This window comes from Osmia lignaria, chromosome 5 (genome assembly GCF_051020975.1).
Source record: "Osmia lignaria lignaria isolate PbOS001 chromosome 5, iyOsmLign1, whole genome shotgun sequence".
Taxonomy (NCBI): domain Eukaryota; kingdom Metazoa; phylum Arthropoda; class Insecta; order Hymenoptera; family Megachilidae; genus Osmia; species Osmia lignaria.
In genome coordinates this window covers 3410327-3425997 of record NC_135036.1, presented here as the reverse complement: position 1 = coordinate 3425997, position 15671 = coordinate 3410327, and the positions used below count along the sequence as shown (strand labels likewise).

Here is a 15671-nt window from a genome sequence, read left to right as displayed (position 1 = left end):
CTGCCTTGATAGGGTCATTGTCCACTTCCAAGTTCAATCTCCCTCTCCCTCTGCCCCTACCCCGTGGGGGGGGGGGGGATTATCGTCTTTATTAAGGCCCTGGACCACCTGATTCCACCCTCTGCCTTGTGAAGGAGGAGGGGAGAGCGGGCCACGGGCTTCTTGTATCGCCTGCAGCTCATTGTCCAGGGGAACGTCAAATTTCTCCCAAAACTCCGGGATTCTCGACCTGCTTTTCAGCGACAGCGCAGGGAAGTCCCTTGAAAATTCCAATACATCGTCCTCATTATCAAAAATGCCCCTGTCATCCAACTGTTTGGTAATGATATTTCTTGCCGTGGCATATGCAACATTACGATACGCCATCACTTTCTTGATGGCCTTCTCCCGTTGGAATTTCCAGCAAGCCTTAGAGAGGCTCATGTGGAGACCTCCACAGTTTATACATTTAACCTCCCGTTCACATACACCATGTTCATTTTGCAAACACCTAATACAACGTCTCGACTTATTTCTGCACTGCATTTGCACGTGCCCGAATGCAAAACAACGATAACATTGTTTCACCGACTCAACGTAGGGAAACACCCGGACACTCACATGGCCTTGGCCAATCCAAAGCTCTTTCGGGAGCTGATCTCCCTTGAAGGTGGCCAGAATGGCCAGGCCTTCCGCCCATTCCGATTTGCCGTCCTTAATCACCTTTTTTTTAGTCTTTCCAACGTACACTCACGTTGCCCAGGAACCAACGCCTCCTCCAGAGCACCGACAGGTTCCTCCCAGTCTGTGATGACACTCTTCCTCGTTCCGATCCGGTAGATAGGCATCAAAGCATGCCTCATTCTTCTCAGCACGGGACAGGATTTCATTCGCCGCCGCCATGTCGCTAAAGGTGAGCTCCGCCCTATTAAATGCAACCATTTTGAGTCCCCTAAGGAATCTACCCTTATTTTTAGTTAAACGATATATTTTAATTAGGATTCTGCGCTTCATTCTACTCGTCGCTTCCTTTTCCAGGACCACCGTGACCATATATTCCCTACTGGGAAGCTCTTCTTCGTAAAAAACATTCTTCCGCCTCTCACCTTTATTCTGATGAGGGGACGCCTCTTTATTCCTGATTCCAGTGTCTGGGTCCTTGTTTCCAATATCTTCCACGTGCTCAGACGTTTCCAGGTTCACTTCTATATCTTTTCCAGGTTCTTTATCTACAGTGATTCCACATTTATTAGTTCCATCATCCTCATCTGAGCTTTTAACGTCTTTTTTTTTACGTTTATTTGATTCCACACATTCTTCCTCACTTGTTCTTCTTGATCTTTTCCTACTGCGTTCTACAAGCTTCCATTCAACCGTTCCACACTTGGGCGTTGTTCCAGAATCATCTAACGGTACATTTGAACTTTCATTTTGTTTGCCAACCGTTGACAGGGCGGCCAATCCCACACTCGGCTCCGGGGATCGTGGCTCCTCCTGATTGGGCAGGCAGTCGCGTGACTCTTTGTTTTCAAATTCCGCCACCAGGTTCGCCACTCTACGCTCTAACTTTTGAAATTTAACGGCATTACCCGCAAACAATTTCCTAGCCTCTTTGTCTTCTTCGAGAAACTCGGTTACGAATTCTGTTTCGCTTCCAGTTATCTCAACGTCCTTTTTCCTTTGTTGGTTAGCGATCTCACTTTCACTAACACTTCTTACATGCTCCCGAATTTTCTTATTCTTCGCCTTACGGCGGCTAAGCCCGAGCGACATGGTCCGGCCGCCCGGAACGGCACCTTCTGTGCGCCCCTCTATTCCTGGGCTGAGGAAAACTCAGCCCAGCAAAATCACTAAAGTTTTCGCTGCTCTCACTATTGCAAGTAGCAGCCACCAGAAAACAGACCCTCCAACAAAAAGTTACAGCACCACCAAAAACCACCAAAATGCACTATTAAATTGCGTCACTCAGCAGGAGCCCACCTCTTATCCAACCGCTCTCTTCAACCGTCGAAGCGGAAGTCGACCCCCGGGAAGAGGTCGTCTTCTGCAAAAGTCGCAGAGCCTGCCAGAGCATTAGCTTTGTCATTGCCCTCAATTCCAACGTGACTCGGAACCCAAGCAAAAGCCACGTTCGAGACTGCCATGTCAACTCTACCATTTACCAGCACGTTGACCCTGAGTTCCCTCAAGATATCATGAACCCATGGGTTATCCCCCAATTCCGATCCGATATGGGCAATTTTCTCCAGGACGCTAGCGGAATCAATGACGATTAAGAACCGCCCAGCTCTGGGCCTATCATTTACGTATCTCAACGCTTGTTAAATTGCAAAAGCTTCCGCTGAAAAGACAGAGGAGGCCTTGTGTAGAGACCAATGCATCTCCTCCCAAGAGCCATCCGCTTGTCGTACAGCTACTCCTGCCCCAACCGAGAGACCCTCCTTTTTTTTGGAGCCATCCGTATAAATTTCTACTACACTATCCTCAACCTCCCTATTCCAAAAACTCCTTGAGATTTCACTGAAAAGAGCACGATCACTCATTTCCACATTTTTCCTCAGTTTGCCCATATCCCAATTTACCTTAAAACCACCTTCTCTGACAAAATTTCCAAAGTTCAGCCATTCCAATCTATTCACATCCACTCTTTTGTAGAATTCCATCCAGACTTTTATCTTTACCCAAAACCTAGACCACGGCTCCATTTCCTCCCAATTTACCTCGTCTCTAATAACCACAAAGTTCAGGAGACTTTTCTTCACAAAACTTGCATCATTAAATCTATGCTCAAGGGCACAGACTCCTTGTGCCAAGACCTGTATGCGTGCACTCACACAATCAACGGAAAGCATGCACGTATACGCCATGCGTGAGAGACACTCGATTTCGTAGATTTCGTTTTTTGTCTCGATAATTGCACAAATGAAATTTGTCTGGTCCGTTTGAACGGTAATAAACACTATACGTTGAGAAAAATGATATTTTCGACACTGTAAGATTGAGACAGACGCTGTTGTAAGCAAACAACATGGCTGCCGAATGCTGCGTTCGGCTGCATTTTAGCAAATATTGGACGATTTAATGGTTTTTTCACCCATAGCACACCAGACCACCCTTCCTTGAACTAGCACAATGTCACTGAAATTCGATTTTTCACAATTTATCACTTCTGGAAGACGTAAAACGAAATTTACGATTTGCACGCATCAGACGTCAAATAGACGGAAGAATAGTTCACTGATTTTCCGTCAGAGGCATTGTTGGTATATTTGACCACGTTATCATCAGGGTCGATAAAAACAGAAATCAGTCAATAAATGTAAATTCTAATTTGACATCACAAACGGCTACGTGAATATAGCCACAAGTAAGGCATAGTTGCCGCAACGTATTACACTTCTGTCACGCTATTCACACCTGTTACAATTTAAAATTTAAACTATCAGCACAATGAATCGGCTCTAGCCGAGAAAGAAGTCTGTGAGAATGAAACAATACATATATTAATGTGTGTAACCATAAATCTTTTTTATTCATATTATTAAATATATGCAGAGCACGAAAATGGACAATTGTACGTGAAAATAAGTAATGCTTACATATTTAACCGATAAACGTATTTTTAATAGTTCAATCTCACTTTAGTCACAAAGCGTTCGCATTATGCGTCATACACGTTTCGGTATATATAAAACAAAAGAAGGGAATGCACACAGTTAAATTTGTGCGCTGTATTTGAAAATCGTGCATTGTAAGCCAGTAATATCTTTAACACTCCCCCGCAACGCACGACTTTCACAATTATTGAGTGTCCTTTACAGATCATCTAATCATGCGACGAAATACTCTTTATACCCATGTTATCAATACAATATTGATGTTTTGTCTTGCCAAGAGGTTTTGTCATCACGTCTGCTCTCATCTCATCAGTTGGCAAATAGGTTAATTCAAAAAGTTTACTATGTAAAGCATCTCTTATGAAATGATAGCGCAAGTCTATGTGCTTTGACCTTGCATGGAACATACTATTACTTGCTAATTGTTGTGCGCTTTGATTATCATTATAAATCCTTATTTTTACCTTAAATCCTAACTCAATTAATAAATTTTTCAAAAACATACATTCCTTGCAGGACTCAGATAAAGCCATATATTCTGCTTCTGCAGAAGATAAGGCCACAGTTTTTTGTTTCTGTGTCTTCCAGGATATGGCTGATCCACCAAGCCTAAAAACATACCCGGTGAATGATTTTCGATCCAGAACATTGGAACCCCAATCTGCATCTACAAATCCATTTATTTCAAAATCACCCTTCTTAAATATTAGACCGAAGTCAATTGTACTTTTTAAATATTTAACCACTCGCTTGGCCGCATTCCAATGCTCTGTACCAAAACATGTATTGAATTGGGACAAAAATACAACGCTGTGCATAATATCTGGCCTAGTAGCTACGGACACATACATTAAACTGCCAATTAATTCTTGATATGGTAAATTCAGATTTGTTGAATTCTTTTTTAGGGTATATAATAAGCTTCTATCAGCTGGAGTCGCACACACTCTTGCATCGATCAAATTGAATTTTTCAACAATTTTGTTTATATGCTTTCTTTGTAGAAGACAAATTGTTTTATTTTTTCTCAAAATTTCTATACCTACACAGTAATTTGCCTCACCTAAATCCTTGACTTCAATTTCAGATTTTAATTTATCTTTAATTTCTTTTAATATTGTCTCATCATCATATGCAATGAGCATATCATCAACATATAGTATAATAATAATTTTATAATTTTCGTTCATGTTGTAATATAGGCAACGTTCAGTCTCTGAAGCTTTCAGATTTAGGCTTTTAAGGATTTTATCTATTTTTAAGTTCCATACTCTACTAGCTTGCTTTAAGCCATATAACGATTTTTTTAATAGACAAACTTGATTAGTTTTTTTAATCTTTCCTAGCATATCCCTGGTTTTCACATGAATATCTTTATATTTAGTTTTTAAAAGTATAAGTTCCAGAAACATTTTTAAGAAGCTTGGAATCTTCATATAAACTTTTTCATTTAAGGTACCATGCAAGAATGCATTTGTTATGTCCAGTTGATCTATTTTAAGGTTAAATTGAGCAGCAAGAGCAATTAATACTCTAAACGACTCTAGCCTTACAACAGGAGAAAAGGTTTGAAAGTAATCAATACCAAAAATCTGTCCGAAGCCTCTTGCTACCAATCTAGCCTTTCTAATTTTAATATTACCATCGATATCAGTCTTGTTGCTTAACACTAACTTGGAGTCTATGATATTGCTTTGTTTAGGTTGATCCACAATATTCCATGTATCATTTTTTATTATCTGTCCGATCTCATCACAAATTGAATTTTTCCAATCTTCACCATACTCACCATCTAAGGCTTCTTGATAATCGATACCTGCAAAATTAGCTTGCTCAAAAACATCGTCTTGAACAGCTGTTATGTCATCTCCATTTCCGTCATTTTCGTCTCCAACATTTGCAGACTGACTGTGTTCACGAGATGGTAGAACATTTCTAGATTCTCGAAGATTAGAGGTTGAATTATACCTCTTTGTTGGTCGTCCAGGTCTACCTGTCTTAACTAATTTTGGTCTACCTGGCAGGCGTTTTTCCATATTTGCAGTTTGGTCTTCATTTCTTGAAAGAAAATTTTCATCCTTATCTTCAGTGGATAACTCGATTTCAACACCATTTAATTCTGTAAAAACTTCATTTTGATTTTGATTATACGTTGTATCACCCATGACTTTAGCTTGGCCTCTTAAAGTTGCTAAATTTTCTTCTATAACCTTTACATCTCTTGATATAATTACTTTCCTCATTTCCGGTATCCAGACTCTATAAGCTTTGCTTTCTTCTGAATATCCTACGAGTCTGCCTTCATGAGCTCTGTCTGCTAGTTTACTTTTCTGCGATTTGTCCAAGACAAATACTTTTGCACCAAATGTTTTAAAGTGTATTAAACTTGGTATTTTTCCATACCATTTTTCATGAGGAATACCTCCATCCAATCCCATGGTTGGACACCTGTTTCTGATGTAATTCGCTGCCATCAGTGCTTCTCCCCAAAACGATAAAGATAAGCCCGAGTCGGCTAGCATACATCTTACTGCCTCAACCAGAACTCTGTTCTTTCTTTCAGCTAATCCATTTTGTTCAGGATTTCTAGGAGCTGAGAATCTTCTTTGTATACCTGCAGACACTAAGCAACTATTCATGTTTTCGTTACAGTACTCTTTTCCATTGTCTGACTGTAAAGCTTTAATTTTTTCTCCAAGTTGATTTTCTGCCATGTTTTTAAATTGTAGAAATTTAGCATAAACCTCGCTTTTATTTTTCATTAAATATACTGTGCAGTAACGAGAGTAATTGTCAATAAATGTGACAAAGTATCTTGCACCTCCAATGGTTGGTACATTAAATGGACCACATACATCTGAATGTATTATTTCTAGAGGTTTTTTACATCTTTCACTGGAGTGATTGAAAGGACTTTTTGTCTGTTTACTTATGGCACAAATATCACACTTTTGAATTGATTCATTATCACTAAATTTTATATTACTAGTTCCAAGCATGACCTTTCTTAGAGTTTTCTCATTTAAATGAGCCATCCTGCCATGCCATAATCTCAAAAGAGAACTTTCCTTAATTTCATTTACGTGTTGAGCAATTTGATTTTCAGTCTTTCTCAAATAATACAGATTGCCTACTCTGTCAGCAATTAATTTCACCTGTTTAGTTTCTCTATCCCTCACAATAGCAACATCTTTGTCAAAAGTTACTGTATTGTCTTTATCCACAATCTTAGAAACCGATAAAAGATTTGACCTTAAATCTGGTACGTAAAAGGCATTTTCCAGTTTTATATTTCTGTCTTCGTTGTTCGCATTGATCTTTAATTTTACAATGCCTTTTCCTTTTATACTAGTGGAACCATTGTTTGTCAAATTCAGATTTTCACTCGTATCTAATAAACAATCAAAACTTTCACTATCTTTACATAAATGTGCAGTGCAGCCACTGTCTAGAACCCATCTACTTTTATCATCGTTAACATCTTTACTTGAATTGCCAACAAAAGCATAGAAGGCATCATCTTCTGAGGCATTATCTTCTGCCACGTTCGCATTTTGATCATTGTTGTTGCCCTTACTCACTGTAATTTTTGATCTACAGTAAGTTGCTATATGTCCTCTTCTTTTACATTTATAGCAAGTCATATTTGAGAACTTATTGTAATTTCCTGCTCTATTGTTATTTGTAAGTCTTGAATCATCACCATTATTTTCACCTTTATTCTTGTGAAAATTTTTGTTAGACATTGATGCTGCCATAGCACTTGAAGGCTCAGAGTTTGACTTCCTTGCTTGAGATTCTTCTAAAATTTTTACTTTAAGCGCCTCCGCATTGGGCAGCTCATCTCTTGTTTCGATGGCACATCTAAAGTTCTCAAATGAAGCTGGCAGACTGTATAGCATCATAATTGAGAACAAATCTTCATTAATTTCAATGTTCATGTCAGCTAATTTATTCTTAATTTCAAAAAATTTATTAAGGTGAACTGTGACATCATCACCTTCACCCATTTTCTTTAATGTAAGCTGCTTTAATAACATAGCTTTTCTTGCTGGACCTTTAGATGCAAAAGCACTTTCCAGCTTTAGCCATACCTCTCTTGAAGTATTGCATGTTTTTAATTGAGATAACTGGCTGGGACTCACGCACAAAATGATATCGGCCTTTGCCTTGGAATCATTTTTTACCCATTCTACTACTGCATTAGCATTTTGCGTCGCATCTTCAGGCTTTACTAATGTGCCATTTACGTATTGCCAGAAATCATTTTTAACAAGTATTGCCTCCATCTGCATACGCCACGTCTCATAATTATCTTTTTCTAACAGTTGAATTCGAGTTACACTATTCATTGTTCCCGAAAAATCTCAACGCCACGTGGTAACTTAACCTGTACAGTGTCCGGCGAACTAATCGCTATTAATTTCAATATCTGTTAGAGCTCTGGGCCCATAACCTATTAAATATATGCAGAGCACGAAAATGGACAATTGTACGTGAAAATAAGTAATGCTTACACATTTAACCGATAAACGTATTTTTAATAGTTCAATCTCACTTTAGTCACAAAGCGTTCGCATTATGCGTCATACACGTTTCGGTATATATAAAACAAAAGAAGGGAAAGCACACAGTTAAATTTGCGCGCTGTATTTGAAAATCGTGCATTGTAAGCCAGTAATATCTTTAACACATATCTATAATCATCTTTTTTTATCAATGAAATTACAGAGATATGCCAGAAAAATGAATTATAAAACTTGCACATTTTGCAATATTTCGCATATTCTATATGCAAAAAGATACAGAAGGCGATGTAAATGTGCTGTTTGTATTCCTATTAATGTATCTATCATTTACTGACAAAATTTTGATTCTTGCCGAACATACAAAAGGACAGCGCAAACGAAAGAAAGGTAGCAAGAACGAAATAATACACATAGCGTACGCGACCATAAAACTTACAAGAATGAAAACTACAGGACATTAATAATTTCAATAAGGTGAATCGGAGGGAGTGAGGATGCAACAGTTTTACACTAATTCTAAACGCGTCTATAAATGCGAGTGCTAGTGAGACAGTAAGATGACGATACCGATGGTTTGGCGAGACGGACTGTGTTTTGTCGTACGGAACGACATCGGTTTTGTCTTTCACGATTTTTCTGTTTCTCGTCCCGAATATTCTCGCGCACGGATTCGACGCGATTATTCGCCGGAGATCCGCTACTAATGATGTAAAGAAGGGAATAGGATATCGGAGTTATGGGATTATAATTCACGAAACAGTTCTTTATATTTAATTATAAAAACTTTATTCTAACAGCATGGAACTACGTTCTAAAATGTGCACAGAATTTCTGGTGCCCACTTCAGAAAGGAAAACTAACGGCCTGGGCTTTTCAATATGTTTATGACTCAGGCCCTTAGATCTGGTACGGCTAGAAACCTATTGACTACGCAGACAGAGTCAGACCTTTATCTTATGGCCAGTGTCGCTCAATTAAAAGAATTCATTTTTGATACTTAAACTATATTTCAACATACGAAATAAAGAAACATGTAATACTTTTTTAATTTCAATTTATTTATTATAAAAATTAAGGACAACATTTTGTCCCGCACCGCGCCCGCCTCCCCTTCCTCCTCGCCGTCCTCCTCGCCACCCACGGTGGCCGCCGCGGTGTCCACCGTACAATAATCGTTTTATCATTTTTTTTATCTGAAATATAATAATGAATTTTAATATAATTATATCAGCATATACAGAGCGTCTCAACCCAAGTGTGACAGAGTCGTTATTCCGTAACTATGAACCTCTTAAAAATACACTTGTTATAATATAATTATTAAGTTATGAAGTTAATAATACTATTGTAAAAATGACTTCTGTTTCACGAATAATGTAACTGTATCACATTTATTACATAGAAAAATGAACGTTTTTACTTACTTTCGACGTCGACGGCGGTTCTTCTTTCTTCTCTACTTCTTCCTTTGGTACGTTTTGTACTTTCTCCGCACTGTCTGTCCCTTTTTCTTCTTCTTTTTTTTCTCCTCTTTCCTCCTTATTTTCTTTCTCTATTTCCATCTATAATGAAAGTAATTTATGTGTAAATAATGTAATATTAACGATATATTCTGCTTGCCGATTATACGCACCTTCTCTTCAGCCATGTTCAAGCTTGACTGTCTTCTGTCATGGATGCTGAAAGCACTCGCATGGTGGTTGGGATCAGGACCGTGGTCACTGACATATAAAATAGACCCTTTCCTAATTTCTAATTTCTAATTTCTAATTTTACAGATTGAATTTTTATTTTCATGTTATATTTTTTTCTTATAATCTGAAATTATAATATTATAAATGAATACAACTTCAAAACTTTTTTTTGTAATGAATATCGACGTCATTCTTTATTTTTCGTAGTCCTTAGAAACACTCCCCGCCACGGTACCCTCTGTTTCTCGGTACTGTGTTTTACGTCTTCGCGACAGTTTTCACGCTAGTTGCATTCGAAGCAAGGAATAGATTGCATCATTGAATTTATTTCAAAGCTTTGAAAGTGTGAAGTGAAGTGAAAGGTGAATATTGTTGTGGGATAGTGACAATGAGTGGTAGTGAAAATATTGTCGTGGTTGAAGATATAAGAAATCAGTATGAAGATCAGTGTTTAATAAAAAATAAGATATTCAAAAAAAAGAGCATGTCGCGAAAGAAGACGGCGTTTAGCCCTTCAGAATATTTCCGAGCCGTCAACATCCGATGGACAAACATACACTCCCGAGAAAATTTACTTGCCATTGGATGAAGAAACAGAAACGGCAAATTGTACACAAATGTTTGAAGAAACGACGGAAGAATTGTTTCAAATTGAAGAAACGGACAATACAGAAGATGGGTTAAATATAGAAGGTACAACTTCCGAAAATGAAGAATTGATCATAGAGAAAACTGTAACGAACGAGCCTGAAGAACAATTCTGTCTACCAAGTGGCTTGAGTATCGTGGACATACAGTACATGTTTGCCGAATTTCAAAAAATAGGTGACCATGCTAAAAACAGGGAAGACTGTGGAATTAGACACCTGAAAATAACCGGCATAAAACGGTCGGGCCTGAGGACCACCCTCAGTGTAATATGCGATATGTGCAAATATACAGGTGAAATCCACAGTGAACCTGACGAAAGCAATAAAATGGAAACAAACCAGTGTACCGTTGCTGGAACAATTGTGAATGGAGGCACTTATCCCCAAATGGAGGAATTCCTTGCAGCGATGAACATACCCTCCATGTCGAAGAAAGAATTTAGAAAACATCACAATAAAATAGTGAAAACATTAATTGTTGCTGCAGCAGAAGAGATGGTAGCAGCGGCAGAGGAAGAAAAACGCTTGGCCATTGAAAGACACGATATTGTTTCCGGATGTGGAATCCCTCACATCCCCGTTGTGGCCGATGGAAGCTGGATAAAACGATCATATCGGACTGGAACGTACGATTCCGCGTCTGGAGTCGGCGTTATAATTGGATATCACACGAAGAAAGTTTTATTTATCGGTGTCAGAAACAAGGTGTGCAGGATTTGTCGATGTATTGCGAAAAAGAAAAAAGAGCCACGAAAGTTACCTGTTTCAAAAATTGGCGCGCAAGCCAAGCATCAACGGCTATGGAAAGTGACGCTATAGTCGAAGGCTTCAAGACCAGCGTAGAAAAACATGGGCTCATTTATTCAACACTGATTGCTGATGGGGACAGCAGCGTTTATAAAAAAATTATAGATGCAGATCCATATAAAGCACAGATTCGTGTAAAAAAAATTGAATGCACGAATCATTTGTTGCGAAACTGTTGCAGAAAAATAAAAGAAGTTGTAAAGATGACAACACCTGGTCCATTCAGAAGAATCGTTGAAAGTAGCATTCGGCGAATACGTGCGGACATAGTAAAAGCCGCAGAGTACAGATACAGTCAGCAAGTAACAACCGCTGAGAAAATTAAGAATTTGTATGCCGACATACACAATGTTCCTAGCCACGTTTTTGGTGAACACGCAGATTGTTCAAAACTGCAGTACTTCTGCGATGGAACGAGTAAAAAAGATGAAAAGAACATTGTTCCCGAATTGATGAAGATGGGAGTGTACGAACACATCAAAGAAATACTTCGACCTCTATTGGCGCATGCTGAGAGTTTGCTGTATAACAGCAACAATAATGTCGTCAAAAGTTTCAACGGAATCATCGCAAAATATACAGGAGGAAAAAGATTGAATTTCGGCGAGAGAGGATCTTAGACGGGAAGATGTGCTGCTGCTGTCCTGCAGTATAACACAAAACAAGTGTTGTCGCGTCTAAATATGGCGATGAACAAGAAACCGCCCATTATTTTACGCAAAATAGAAAATAAAAGGAAGAAAGAAAATGAGAAATACAGTGAAAAGAGAAAAGAACAAAAAATTACGAAGCACGTGCGGAAACAATTCCGTTCTGAAAAGGATTCCAATTACGGACCAAACGCTGAAAAGCCGGATATGGCTAACAATATTTATGAATTAGAGCAAACAAAACATATGGAAATAGTACTTTCACGTCGTATCTAAAAAAAACTAATTTAATAATTTCGCGCTTTAATCGAAGCGTGTATAAATTACAAAGCAGTGATGATCTTGCGTTGTGGAAGTTGTTTGAACTTTCAACTGTGGAAGTGACGATGACTATCAGGATAGTCCGATGCTTCCCTGGAAGAACTACCGCATATGCGGCCTATTCACAGAGAAGACCACATCATGTCTAGTACTTTCACGTCGTATCTAAAAAAAACTAATTTAATAATTTCGCGCTTTAATCGAAGCGTGTATAAATTACAAAACATATGGAAATGTTGCAGAATTGGCAAAATAGTAGAGATGCCATTGAGGAAGAAACCATCGGTCAAGCAAAAAATCCGAGATGGTTGAATTATAAATCTAAATTATTGACGGCCTCTAATTTTGGACGAATATGCCGTCGTCGAATTGGCACGTTCTGTGCAAATTCAGTGAAGTCGTTTGTGTATCCACGACTGATTAGTGCACCTGCAGTACAATATGGACAAGAATGCGAAAAATTCGCACGTGAAGAACTAAGTGCGTGCATTGGTGTTGAAATTAAAGAATGTGGCTTATTTATTGATAGTGCCATCCCGTTCTTAGGAGCTTCGCCAGATGGACTTGTAGACGAAGAGGGCATTGTGGAAATAAAATGTCCGAAAACGGCGGAGAACTTATTGCCGGAGGAAGCAATCAGAAGTGTTGCAATTATTCGGCGTATATTTGCAAATGCAGAAGGAAATGCATTGAACAAGAACCACTATTATTACTACCAGGTACAAGGACAATTACATGTTACAGGTAGGAAATATTGCTTATTTTGTATCTGGACCCGAAAAGGGTTAAAGTACATTAGAGTCGATAGAGACGATAACTTTTGGCAAAACAATATGGAGCCAAAATTAATTCAATTTTATTTATTGTGCATGTTACCGGAATTAATAGATAGCCGGTATAATAGAGGAATGCCCATTCGGGAGCCCCAATTTATAACAGAGGAGAGAGCAAGCTTAGAAAAGCGCAAAAGGTCTCTCTCAAAAAGTAGCACGAATACTGCTACTGTTCGGCGTCGCACTGCACTGTGAAGTGCAGTACCACTGACTCTGTTGGTGGTTCACAATTGCACGAAATAGCAATTGTACTCGCGGATCATACGATCTCGCGAGTTGTTCGACACCGGTATACACATTTGAAAATAGTGACTTTCGAAAAATCAAAAAAGGTCTTATGCGGACAGTAATACAAAATACTATTACTGTCCGGCGTTGCACTGCACTGTAAAGTGCAGTACCACTGACTCTGTTGGTGGTTCACAATTGCACGAAATAGCAATTGTACTCGCGTAATCATACGATCTCGTGAGTTACGCGACGCCATACTATATTTCTTTGTTTTATTTAAAAAGTTTGTTAGAGCTTTTCGAAGAAAGGATTCCCGAGAAGAGGTTTTTTGGAGCGAAGCGAGCGTAGAACTCAAAATTTATTTTTTCAACTGAAATAATTTTTTTCTTATTCCATTCTTGAAATTATTAATGTCCTGTAGTTTTCATTCCTATAATTATAAAAAATATTCCAAAGTACCTTCGACTTCTTCCACATACGTTTATATATCACTAAAAACTACAAAATATCTTAATTTGAGCAAAATCCGACAAAAAACGTTAAAAGGAATTTATTTAATCATCTATTTCCATTAACTTTTCCTTTTTTCAATATTTATCTTACATTCATCTTCGTTCATCTTTGCATGAACATTTTTGTCGTTGAGAAATTGAAGACAGCATTTCCCTCTTCTCGAAAAAAATTAAAAAATTATATGTATATAGATATATTCAAGAAAGCGTTACCAGGACAAATGGACTGCAAATATGCTGCCTGATCACGCATAATCGGCAAGTATAATCTTACATAATTAATATTACGTTATCTATACATAAATTACTTTCTTCATAGATGGACAAGGAAAAAGAGGAAGAAAAGAAAGAGGATAGAAGAAACAAGGGAAAGAGGTCTAACGACAAGAAAAGAGAAAGAAGAATTCGAGGCCGTCGACGACGTCGCAAGTAAGTAAAACTGTTGATTCTTCTATGTAATAAATGTGGCGGAATTAGATTTTTCGTGACATGGAAATTATGTCTACAACAGTAGCCACTGAATTCCTACGATTGTTTTTTCTTCTTATAAAACATTCATTATTGTATTTCAGATAAAAACAATTTCCGTAACACAAACAATTTCCGATGATGCAGACGCCGTGGAGAAAGAAGAGGCCAAAGCAGACGGCGGGCGACGGCCAATCATTGTTTATATTTATTGATTATATTTGAATGAATAAATATTGTATATATAGATTAATTTACATGTCTTTATTTTTCTGTCCTATTCTGAAATTATTATATTTGAATGAATAAATATTGTATATATAGATCAATTTACATGTCTTTATTGTTCATTCCTTTTCTGAAATTATTAATGCAATGTAGTTTTTATTCGTATAAGTTTTATAATCGCGTACGTTATGTGTATTCATCAAATCTGTCGTGGCGTGTGACATATACATTTCCGCCGATCGGCCCTACGTTGTTTCATTCATGATACTCTTTCTCTTTCTATCGCGCTGTCCTTTCCTATGTCCGCCTGGAATTAAAATCTCGCTCGGCTCGAGCGAATTCATTTTGCTAGATGGTCAGGATTGTCACAGATGTGGCAACACCGCGAAAGAATCTCTAAAATGATGTGATTCGACAACTACGCCACCTCACTTTCGTTTCTTATTCTGCATAATGACGTTAGATGTCGCACCGTCAAATGTCGAATTTCTCAATTATGTGTTTCCACGATTGCCCGATTCTTTCCAATGGCGCTTACATCGATTCAGAGGAGGCCTCGAAGGAGTCTGTACCCTTAAGAACAAACCTCTCTGTCAAGACCTCTACTCTCGTTTCCAAATCCATTATTCCAGTTTCAATATTCATGACATTAATGGGCGTGGTGATCCTATAGCCCATTGCGATGCGTAAGCTCGCGTTTTGAAGTTTAGCCAATTTCTCACGTCCCTTTTTATTATCCCAAAAGTAAACGAATATACCATACTCTATTACCGAACGAACCAGGCCCTTGAAGAAAACGAACATAGTATTTGGGTTAACACCTTTTTTAATGCCAGCCACGAAGCGTAAGATATCGAGGCGCTTCTTTGCCCTGTTACATACATAGTTCACCTGGCTAGAGAACGACAAGCTTTCGTCTAAAATGATTCCCAAAAACTTTACTTCCCTACTACTATCGATGATCATATCTTCAATTACCAAACTACTAACCATCCTTACTCTAGACCTATTTATAGTGAAATTAATCCACTGTGTTTTATCCACCGCCAGATCCAGATCGATCAGCCTTAAGTTGTGTATAATCGATTCCACGGCGTCTACCAGCAAGCGTTCCCTATCTTCTTTGTTTCTACCCCACACATAGACCACAAT

The 15671-nt window shown here is 38.2% G+C and overlaps 1 protein-coding gene across 12 annotated transcripts in view; it reads left to right on the top strand.

The window, feature by feature from the left end:
• LOC117609861 (uncharacterized) overlaps positions 1-15671 on the top strand; it is a 261342-nt gene that overhangs the window by 219226 nt on the left and 26445 nt on the right. For 2 of the 12 annotated variants that reach the window (XR_013062179.1, XR_013062178.1), the window contains exons 5-6: positions 14016-14252; positions 14396-14535. The exons of 9 other annotated variants lie outside the window; for them this stretch is intronic. The gene's annotated coding sequence lies outside the window, so the exon portion shown is untranslated. Of the gene's footprint in view, positions 1-14015; positions 14253-14395; positions 14536-15671 lie in introns of those variants that run through there. One more of the 12 variants, XR_013062180.1, reaches the window with a different exon arrangement.